The sequence below is a fragment of the Anoplolepis gracilipes genome, chromosome 12 (assembly GCF_047496725.1).
Source record: "Anoplolepis gracilipes chromosome 12, ASM4749672v1, whole genome shotgun sequence".
Classification (NCBI taxonomy): domain Eukaryota; kingdom Metazoa; phylum Arthropoda; class Insecta; order Hymenoptera; family Formicidae; genus Anoplolepis; species Anoplolepis gracilipes.
The window spans coordinates 1,441,410-1,454,467 of NC_132981.1; positions in this window are offsets into that span (position 1 = coordinate 1,441,410).

The following is a 13,058-nucleotide window of genomic DNA, read 5'->3' on the forward strand; positions in this document are numbered from 1 at the left end:
CCTACGTATTCAAGATTTATAAACATCAAAACTAAATATGCACTAAAAAATAAGTAAACAATATTTAAATAGATAGTACATATGTTATAGACTCTGCTTAAAAGTTAAGTTTAAACAAAAATGCTAATTTTACTTCTTTGTTGCAATCCAAACATTAAACATTTTCCTAGGTGAAAAGAGCAAAGAGCAATAGTATGAGCATTTTGTAATTTTCTGATTAAATTTATTAAACTTTTATTTTTAGTATTATTTAAAATTTATTGTATATATTACGCAAATAATAATTACTATACATTTTAAACTTTATTTCTCATCAAATATCGAGTTATAACAATGTTTATTTATAACTTTATAGTAAAAAATTAGCAACTAAAACTTTTTGAACTTTATTCATAGTCGTATTTTAATTACATATTTCAAGATCATTAACATTAGTAAAGTTGCTTAATATTCAATACAATAATTTGTAAATTATTATAATATAATTTTTTATATAATAAAAATGTATCAAAATATTAAAATATCAAAATATTTTTAAAAAATATTACAATTTCCAAAATCTGATCTTTAATTATTAAAAGTATTAAATATCAAAAAATTTTTATTTAAATTTTATTTGATTAAATTAATAAGTGCAGATTATTAGATCAAAATCGCTAGTATTCTAAATAGTAGATAGTATAATTAAACGACCAAATTAGCCAGTAACTTCTTTATTAGTACGACGTTTCGACCATTTGGTTGTGGTCCTTCTCAAGTGTCACTATATAATCAATAACAAAATAATCACAATTGTCAATTACGCACAGAAGATAAACGCGACCAAATCAATCAAAGACAAAAAAATTAATACGTACATAAAAATAAGGCAAAAATGAATAACAATGTGTTTTACACATGGAATGTATTTTTATATATTATATAGTTAAAAAACTAATAAGACAAATCAAGTCTTATTAAAGTGACAAAACATGTCTTATTAAAGCAAATCTATGAACTGAACTGTCGGTTTTTAAAAACAAATTTAAACGACCTTTATTATTTTGTCGTAAATATTATTAAGATTTTCCGTGTCTCTTTGTAGGTTTATTGTGTTGTTGTTAAATTTTTTGATATAAAATATTTCGGCTATTTCTCGCTTTTTTACAAATTTTTCGTTAATGTCACGGTCTTTTACAGATATGTGGACGACATTTTTGCAATCGTTCCGAGTACAGGCATAGAGGAGTTAGTAGAGACCTTCAATAACTTCCACCCTCGATTGAAATTTACCTTCGAAATAGAACATAACAATTCCATTTGTTTTTTAAATACTACGATTATGCGTGTCGACAATACACTATTAACTAACTGGTTTAGGAAGCCTACATGGTCCGGAAGATATATTAACTTTCATTCGAACCATCCAACTAAGTATAAAATAAATACTATATATAATCTCGTCGATCAAGCCGTATTACTATCGGATTCCAGATTTCATAAAGAGAACATAAATATAGTTCGAAAAACTTTGCGTAACAATTGCTTCCCTGAACAACTTGTTGAACGATACATCCAAAAGAGGATTAATGTTTTAAAAAACCGTGCAACCACTAATGATCACGAATCTACGGAAAAATTATAGCCAAACAACTTTTTTATGTTATTACCGTAGATTAAGGATTTTAGTTCCTGTTTGCGACAGTTCAGTTCATAGATTTGCTTTGACAAGACGTGTTTCGTCACTAGTTGGTTTGTCTTATTAGTTTTTTAACCATATAATATATAAAAATACATTCTATGTGTAAAACGCATTGTTATTCATCTTTGCCTCATTTTTATGTACGTATTATTTTTTTTGTTTTCGATCGATTTGGTCGCGTTTATCTTCTGTGCGTAATTGACATTGTGATTATTTTGTTATTGATTATATAGTGACACTTGAAAAGGACCACAACCAAATGGTCGAAACGTCGCACTAATAAAGAAGTTACTGGCTAGTTTGGTCGTTTAATTATACTATCTACTAAATTAATAAGTGTTATATATTATATAAAAACAATTAAATTTCAAGGAAATTTAATATTTTTTTTTAAATTGAATAGCTAAAGTTAAGTATAATGAGATATGGTGTATAATTTTTTACATTTTATTATACAATTATAGAGTAAATATTTACATAAGGTCACCCCTTTCAGCGACGGCTAAAACTTTTTAAGCGTTACTCAGTGACCTTGACAACATATGTCAAGATTATTGACTTCTGAAAGGGGTGACCTTATGTAAATATTTACCATACTTTATCATAAGTTCCAAATTATTAAATTCCAATTGCTATGTTAGTACTCAATTAATAGCAAGTAATGTAAGTAGAACGACCAAACTAGCCAATAATATCTTTATTTGATATTAAAACGACGTTTCGACCATTTGGTTGTGGTCCTTTTCAAGTTTAAATTCGAGTGAACAAAGATGTATATCAATGTGTTGTACAGGTAGCAGTTAGTTAAACATATTGATTTGACGAACCAACAAGTGACGGAACACGTCTTGTCAAAACTAATGTCGAAACTAAACTGTCATTCAACAGTCACTTGTTCGTTCGTTAAATCAATATGTTTAACTAACTGCTACCTGTACAACACATTGATATACATCTTTGTTCACTCGAATTTAAACTTGAAAAGGACCACAACCAAATGGTCGAAACGTCGTTTTAATATTAAATAAAGATATTATTGGCTAGTTTGGTCGTTCTACTTACATTACTTGCTATTTATCATAAGTGTTTTGAGAAGCTCTTGAGGTAAGCTACAAGAATATGCAATAATATATAAGGTGTCTGATTTTAAAAAATGAGATTGACCTTGAAATCTTCTAAGCATTTCCACCTAAAAAAAATTAGTGCTAGCATATTATAGCTCTCTTGATGCCGTACAACTTTCGTAATTACAATATTTTCATATTTCTAAAAATAGCGGAGATATTTCAGGTGGACAGAGTTACTGCCCTACCCTGCATGTATAATTGTGACAAAGCGCACACAACCGTCGGACGCACAACTGAAAATAACAAAGTCGGACGTTGTTTACAAATTGCCAGTAATAAACTCAAATCTCTAAATAATTTCTCTAAATAAACCTCTAAATAGAGAAAATCTGAAAACGCGAAATTTCTTAAACTTTTAACATATTTTTAACAATAAACGTGTATGTATAATGTAAGCATTCTGTATCTTTCTGTCGATTTAAACTTTTTTTTGGTGTCTAATAAATAGCATTTGCGATACAAATCTTTTATTTAGAAAGAACTCCGCATCCAAGATTGCCATATTTCAAATTTATGATTGTTCAGTCTGTCGTCCGTGATAACAGATTTGTGTGATGTGTTTAGTTAATATGATTTTTATGTTTATTGATTCTTGTCTTTAAAAGTTTGCTCGTCTGACCGATATCGAGACATCGCGCAGTCTTTACATGTAATTTTGTACCTCACTCTTTTATTAAAGTAGATAAAGAAGTACCAGACAGTATTGAAAGACAAAAAGTTAAAATTAAAAAGTCTACGTCTATTTTTTTAAGTTTTTATTGTATATTTATATTTAAACAATAACGATTAAAATCTTTTAATTACGCAGAGTTATTATGTTGATAATATATGTTTGAGTTAAAGTCATTTATAAGTGTTAAACTAAAATAAATTATATTTTTTAATTATTATTTATTTATATTATATTATTATTCGAAATTTTTCCGCATACTTTTTCTGATATATTTAAAATATCTTCATTTTATATAGAAATAATTAAAGAGCTACAGATTTTAAATAATTACAATTGAATTAAAAGTTATCGACAAAATATGAACGTTAAATAGGAAAATAAATAAAGAGATCTTAATTTTTTTTTTAGTTTTTATTGATGCCAAATTAAATATACATATAACATATATGTATTAAATATACATATAACAAGGTTCTTATTAAAAATCTACTATCATTCCAAAATATAAAAGTAGTCAATTTTTTTTTTTAGTTAAACAACCAATTTTTTGGTAATACGTTCGAAAAGTTATCTACAATAAAAGTTTATTATATATTTCGATTACTTTCCCTGTAAAAAATTTTTATATATAATCAGACAAAAATGGTTGTATTTGATTATACAAATTTATATACGAAATTTGTCCATTTTATATATAATTATATATAATTATACATAAAATGTTGCAGGCATTGTGTATAAACTTACATATGTATACATAATTCTAACTGTAGCTATTAATCCATTTATATATATAAATATACGTAGCGTTTTATACGGTGTCATCTATAATTATACATATTTTTACACAATTGTGTAGAATCCTATATAATATTCTGCATAACTATACATAAGAAATTTTTTATCGGATTGTAGAAAACGTTTTGTTTTAATCACATTTCTCAGAAATTAATAACTAATAGTTAACAATTCTTAATTGCTTTCAAACTTCTGAAACAATAGTCTATATATTATTCATGTACCAAGAGTAAAAAGTTGCGTAAAGTTATTGAATTAGTATAATTGGATATAATTAAGATTATAATTAAGAACTTAATAAGTGGTTACATATAATAAGAATCTATAGTTCTCTTTATATTTGAATAATCATTGAATGTATGAGTTTATAAAAATCAGTAATGCAGGATAATTTATTTGACAATATACTGCATTAATATGATTTTTAATGCACAATAATATTCGAAATTCTGTACTTTGTCATTATTAAAAAGTATATCTTTTTTACCAAAACGGTTAAATAAGAATAAAGTTAATAAGCTTATAGACATGTGATCATAAAATAGGTTTAATAAATTTAATTGTTAAATATTAATTAATAATAAATTTTACTTTTCAATAAATCCTTTCCCGGTAAAAAATTTGTTATGTATAATCATATATGATATATGACCATATAAAATTATATAGAAATATATAAAATTTTATATAAGTTATGTATAATTATATATAATAATATATAATAATATATGACTTATTGTATAATTATATATAATTTTATATTAATGTTGGCTAGATGTCAGTCAACAATAATACAAAATTATGCATAGTATACATAACTATACATAATTTATACAGAATTTTATATATTTCTATATACTTTTATATTGTTATATATAATTATATATGAGAAATTTTTTACCGGGTTGTTGTATTATTTTGCATATTAAATGTGTAAAACACAAAAGTGTTATTGCAGTCAACATTTTATTTTATGAGTTAAAAAATATTATACATTACTACAATTCTTGATACATGAATTGATATTAGTGATATTAGTACTCTTCACATAATAAATTTGCATATTATTATTGATATTATTACTTTTTTAGATATTTGTTATTCGTTTTTATCTTTTTGCAAATGTAAGCTATTTTATGAAAGTATATATTAAAGGGATACCGAAGCGTTGGCCGAACTTATACGGTTTTGAGCTCCGCCTTGAAAGAGAACTAAAAAAGTATTACCGACGCAGTCGGCATGAGAGTGAGCGAGACACGAATAGGAGCGAGCGAGATAGCAATAGGAGCGAGCGAGACAGTAATAGGAGCGAGCAAGACCGCAATAGGAACGAGGGAGACAGTAATAGGAGCGAGCGAGACAGTAATAGAAGCGAGCGAGAGAGGAATAGCAGCGTGGAAGGAAAGGCTTGAGCCTCGAGTTCTCTCTGCCAGCTGCTATGCCCCTCTCGCTCACTCCTATTACTGTCTCGCTCGTTCCTATTACTGTCTCGCTCGCTTCTATTATCGTCTCTTTCGTTCGCTCGCGAAGAGATATTTGTTGTGTGGTAATAGTACACACTGATGCGTAATCTTTGTACATGTGTCGTTTCCAATTGTTATAAAGAAACGACTTTTTATCTCAACCAAAATTTCGTCGCAAGGCTGAATATAATGTAGAGGACTAATAGGCATATACAAAATGTGTGTAAACAAATTAAATTTAAGAAATATGTGTATGTAATATAAACATCTAATGTCATACTTATTTTTATATCTATATAATAAATATAAATGAATTGTTAAACTTTTTCTTTTATAGTATTATATATATACAGGGTGGACCATTTTAATCCATCCAGTCGAATATCTCGAAAACCAAGCCCGAGAGAGAAAAATGTTTCAGACAAAAATTGTATGGTTTCGAAGGGGCCATAAGATGATACCATTGGTTTGACCTTGAAAAGTCATTTGAAGGTCACGTGAAGGTCACTTCAAGTTTTTTAAATGGAACACCCTATATATTTTTACATATTGTAGCTCATCTCGAGAGCTTTCCAAAACACTTATGACAAAATATTTTTTATCAAGTATTTTTTGAGTTATAAGGCTTCAAAGTTGCAGTATTTTGACATAAAATACAAGATATCTCATAAAATATTCATTTTTTGATTATCTTACTTTAATACTTTTATGCACAGAATAATGAGACGAATCAATTGGTGTAAAGAAAACACATAATTATGTTAAAGTAAAAATGTGTAACTGTTAGTTGCAAATTCAGATTTTTACTTTAACATAATTATGTGTTTTAATTATACCAATTGATTCATCTCGTTATTCTGTGTATAAAAGTATTGGAGTAAGATAATCAAAAAATGAATATTTTATGAGATATCTTGTATTTTATGTCAAAATACTGCAACTTTGAAGCCTTATAACTCAAAAAATACTTAATGAAAAATACTTTCTCATAAGTGTTTTGGAAAACTCTCGAAATGAGCTACAAGAATATGTAAAAATATATAGGATGTTTCATTTAAAAAACTTGAAGTGACCTTCAAATGACTTTTCAAGGTCAAACCAATGGTATCATTTTATGGCCCCCTCGAAACCATACAACTTTTGTTTGAAATATTTTTCTCTCCCGGGCTTGGTTTTCGAGATATTCGACTGGATGGATTAAAATGGTCCACCCTGTATATATATATATATATATTTGTAAAATAAATATTTTATCATTCTTGATATCTTTTAGCACTTTACACACGTCTACTTCATCTTGTACATCGCTTCATTATATCATGGCTTTGCATATGTAAAATATGCAATAAGTAGGAACTAAATATGTTACAATATTTTTTGAGAAATATATGTATATATAACACATATCTAATGTCATACACTTTTCTTATTTTTATCTGTATGTAATATAAATGAAAATAAATTGTCTATTAGAAATATAATTAGATATTGAATATAAAATTATGCTTTTTTTGTATTTTATACCATAATGAATGAAATTTTAAAACGTATTTTTATAATAGCATTCAATATATATATTATATAAATGTCACATGCAAACCGCATCTGGCATAAAATGCAACCAGCTCACGAATAAATCGCCTCTGGGATAATTTTTTAACCAGTGTGCCTTGCAAACCGCATCTGGCATAAAATATTGCAACCAGATTACAACTAAATCGCCTCTGGGATAATTTTTTAACTAATGCGCACATGCAAACCACATTTTAATAATAGACTTTATATATACTACTTATATGTTTTATTTAGGAATTGTTTTAAAGATGATAATTTGGAAAAAAAAATGTAAAACAATTTTCATAATACTAATGTTTTAATGGACTTTATGGAAGTCAAATTACGAAATATTATCGTTTTCAAATGATACAAGTCATCACTCAAAAAGTGTGATTAATGACGTTAAAAATCCGTCTTGTGTTAATAGAAATATTTGGATTTTTAGATCAATGGACAATTTCAAGAATATTATAACATTATTTTATTATTTTGATAATTTGATTATTAGAGAATAAAGTATGTGCTTTATAAAAGTGAAAGTGTCAAATGGGACATTGTAACTTTCTCTATATATATTATATTATTTAAATAATATTATATATTATTATATTTTATATATATATTATATATGTATATATGTATATATTATTTATATATAACTTATGAATCAAAATTCATATTTGATAAAAAATATAAACCCAAGTAGCACATATTCGTTTTAAAAACGTTTCACAAATGTTTCTGCGAAACGTTTTAGAACCCGCTTTTAAAAACGTTTCTGATTGGTTAAAATGTCTACTTAAAAAACGTTAAGGATAACGTCATTTTCTAACAAATAAAAACGTTTAAGAAACTGTCAAAATACGTTTTTTTTGCTTTATTTGTGAAAAATTTGTTTATTCACAAATTCAATAAAATAATGCATATATGGATATAATCCATCTATTTTCATCATGTTCTTAATCTCTTGTCGAGATTACATCAGAAGTCAAACTGACAAAAAAAACATAATTTAAATTATACTTTTAATACCTGTTCTTTTAGGCTTTATATACATGTTATGAAAACTTGAATACGAGTTATAGTTAAGTCTGAACACGCCACGTAGCGGCAAACAAAGAAACACGTATATTATAAAATAAATCTTTTTTGTCTTGTCGAAAAGATGATCAAAAAGACATCTTTTCGTCGACTAAAATTAATTATGACTTTTAGAAGACATCTTTTAAAATATTACTTTTTTTGTAAGTAGAAAGATATTCTTTTAGACATCTTTTAGCCTTGTCAGAAAGATAACTTAAAAAGACTTTTCGTCATCTTTTAGTTTTCTGTGCTATCTGGGCATCATCTTAATAAGTACAGTTTTAATAATGTGTATATATATAATTTTGAATTAAAAAATTAATTTTTGTTCTATTTATAGAAACGTAAAAAATACGTTTTTTAAACCATGATTTTAAAAATGTTTCTGTTAAAACGTTTCTTACTGGTGCTTGACGGTTAAAAAATATTGGATACGTTTAGAAAACGTTTATAAAACGAACATGTTCTACCTGGGAATTTATTGGAAAATAAGATCGCTCTTTGAGTAATGAAATCTTTCATTCGAAAACGATATGCCATAACATATTTGGATAACAATATAATATAATAAATAACATATGATATAACAACATTAAAACATTTCCTTTTATATAAATGAAAATATTAATCTTTTCATCCAGCCTTCCTTGAAGGAAACTCTACGTTGACAGAGAGACAAATATTTTCAATCGTGCTGTTGACCCATAAATAACTAACACTACACAAATAACTTCACTACACAAAACTACACTAAACGATATTAGAGCGTGCATCAGTAATGCCAAATCAGATGCTTGGCTCACTCTCCGTATGACGCACACACAGGCGCGAGTCGTGTATATGTGGCGCCGCGCACGTGCCAAGCTCACATGTAAACGGCTCGCGCTTGTGTGTGTGTCATACGGGTCGTGAGCTGGTTCGGTATCACTGGCGTGCATGTATATTACTCTACGCATGAAACAGACAAGGATAGTACTATTGTCCTTCTTTGTCACAAAAAAAGATTAGAGCTCTGACTATCGCGACACCAGTCAATCTGCTGGTGCACTAATCTACTGCTCTTTTTTATCCATTTATACTCGATTTTCATATGATAATATGCACAAAAGTGTTTTAAAACGAAATTATTTTTACTAGACCTCAAAATCATTTCTAAAAGTTTACATATATTCTTTCATGCATTTCCAAGCGGGAATCTATCTTATTTTGTACGTGCAAATTGCAAAACTTTTATATTAAACAAATATATGTATGATTGACGCTAGCAGTCGATAATTTAAAACTGTAATTTTTTTTTCTCGTTTTTAACTGAAAATTGAACACAACCCGGTTCGTTATTATATGTACTTTAATCATGGAGAAGCATTTTTCATTCTGTGCAACCAATTTAATAATTTCGTTTAGAAACTAAACAATCGTTTTGATCGGTAAGGTAGTTACGATACGGTATCCTCTTAAGATATATGTAAAAAATAAAAAATATGTCAATATTATTATTCATAATGTTGCTAATATATCTTTTTATATGTTCTAAATATATACTTTTATAAAACAATTTATTATTATTGTAAAACAATATAACGTATAAAAAATATATAAGAAAATAATATCTTCAAAAATCATAATTTTTTAATTTACAAAGTTCCATTAATAAATGATGCTATTTCGTTATTGTTCATCATAGTAAGATGAGTACCTTCCACGTAGTGAATTTGCACTGCACTTTCGGTAATCTAAAAGTATTTTTTCTTATAAAAATTATCTTAAAAATAATGTGCTCTAGTCAAATTTACCTTATGTAAACCATAATCTTCTTCAGTAAAAGTGGTAGAGACAGTGTAGGTTTTAACAGTATTATAGATGATTTAAAGCATGGCAATGATGTTATATTATAATCTTGTATAGCTTTTATATGATCATAAAATGTCGAATATATTTTTTGATTTTCAATAGTTAACTCCAATACATTGACTTCCTTCGAAAAGTGAGCAAAATATAGTTCTAATTTCTTTTCTCATGTACTGCAATTATTCATCTCTAATAAAGGCTGTAAATAATAATATATATTGTATTATGTACAATTAATAGTCTGTATACAATAATAATTTACATTTTGAATTAAAGAAAATATATTGTATTTTCGCATATTAGAAGTACTGTGTCTTTATCTTTATTATCAAGTTACTTTCTTTGGATTTTTAAACTAATAAGTAAAATTATTTTCTTTAGTTGATCATTAGTAATGATTTGTTATCTGAAATTACTGTTATAATTTAATATCGATTTTATATATATATATACGTCCAAATAGTAACTATTATATTTTAATTACATTGTCTGACAAAATAAAATTTTTTTTTTCAGAGATCGCGGCATATATTTTTTAGTGGGTGTACTGAATTCAAATCTGATGTAAAAATATCTTAACTCTATTAGGATATTGAGAAAATTAAGATCAAATAATGTATAAAAAAAATAATAATTTTTGCAAGTTTAGATATATACATACAATGACAATTATACTATCTGACAAAACTTAACTTTTTTTATGTAACACGAGTGGGAATAGTCATTTCCAATATATTTTTCCTGCTGAACATGAATTCATTTTCTAAATTTAGGAGACAAATATCATCATTTTTGGTTTCTTAAACGCCATTTTTCTCAAAATTGTGACATGGTAGCCAAATTTTGAAAATAGATTTGTGTTCAGCGAGAAAAAATACATTGAAAATGATTATTCACACTCCTGTTACAAAAATTGTGTCAAACAGTGTTATCTGTGTGTACCTATATATTAAACACAAAATAGTTTGGTAAATGTTTATAATAGCTACTGCAGCGAAAAATCAATTTTTTTTCAATACCAATCAACAAAACTACTATAGAAATGGAATATAGAAATGCTTTTAAGGAGGGACAATGCTTAAATAACAAGTTATAGCCATAATTATTCGTTCGTAGTTTTATATTTTGCATGGAGTAATATAAATATGGACCAGGGAATATTTTCATGACATATACACACACACGGGGGGGGGGGTGCAAGGGGGCCTTCGGCCTCCCCTTCTGCGCCAACCCCGTCCACCTTGCTTCGCGTGAAAAGCTGCAAACTTTGCTTTGTCTTGCAGCGTACATGCGAAACGAGGTGGACGGGGTGGGTGTGAGAGGGGGGCCGAAAGCCCTCCTTGCAGCCCCCCCCCCCCCGCGTGTGTGTGTGTATTATGAAAATATTAAAAATATATGTATATGAAGATAAAGCAAAAAATACAATAATTATGGCTATAACTTGTTATTGAAGCTTTGCCCCCCACTAAAAGCATTTCTATAATCGATTTTTATAGTAGTTTTGTTGATTAGTATTGAAAAAAATTGATTTTTCGCTGCAGTAGCTATTATAGACATTTACCAATAGTTTTCACTATTTTAGCTGAATTATACATACATAGACTTTCATAAGTTAATGTAACAAAAATAGCATTTTTTATCAATTTAACGCCACTTTTTTTTGTAAATTGCGGTTCTTTTAGGAACTTTGCATATTTTCGTCGTAAAGTGTTGAATGTTTAACTTTTAATTTGAACAGTGATAAATTCCTTTATTATGTCAGCTTATCTATATATAGCTACTCAAAGATTGCAAAAATTGAATCGTGATTTCTTCCGTTTAATTTTTTCGAAATCCTGATAAACTAACATTTTTACGATCAAATTTGAATTTAGCACATAGAAATTTACTAAAAAATATATGCCAAGATCCCTGAAGAAATCTTTGTCCAATAGTGTTATTGTTAATATTATAAAACTTCTGTATATATACCTATATATGTGTTATTGTTTTACTTAGTCAAAAAATGTTAAAGAAACTTTACAATTTTTTGTAATGTAAATTATAACAAGATTATAAAATAAAATAATAAAAAATTTAATTTATTTTATTATTTTAATGCACAACTTCTAACAAGTTATTTTATATAACCTTTTTTTCTACTAACTACATATAGACACAGTTAACTAAATCACTTTTGCAATAAGATGTTATAATATATTTTAATGATTGACTAACCATTTCATTCTTAGAGTCAAGATATACTTGTGTTAAATGAAATATTATTTTGTAACTCTTGTTCTGAAGTATGAGAAAAAAATTTCTCAATCAAATATTTCATTTGATTAGGAGCTCCATCTATAAGTATTAAACGTCCAGAAAAATTCCTTGTTTCTAATAATCTTGCTAATTCAATGGCGATTAAAGATCCAAATGAATAACCTACAATTAAAAATTCTTTTCGACCTTCCATTTTCTCCAATATGTGCTGGAAAAATAAACATAAAAATATGAAACAATACATAAAAAATAAACATAAAATATGAAACAATACATAAAAAAAACATGCATGCATGCACGCACATATGTATACGTATAATCAAATATTATTATTTAAATGGCAGTAGTAATGGGGCAGGTATGGCCCGTCAAAACAAACTCCCACCACCGCGCCCTCGGGCACCGCGGGGGTGTCTGGTGTTTTCCCCCACCACCACCGGGACTGACAGAAAAAAAAGTGGTGGTTGGAGGGGGAAGGGTTCGTGCTCAGGTAAGAAAAATTTATTTTTTGGAAAAATTTTCTGGTTTTTCGGGACTTGAACCTGGGTCCTTCGTATTGCTGATCCTGG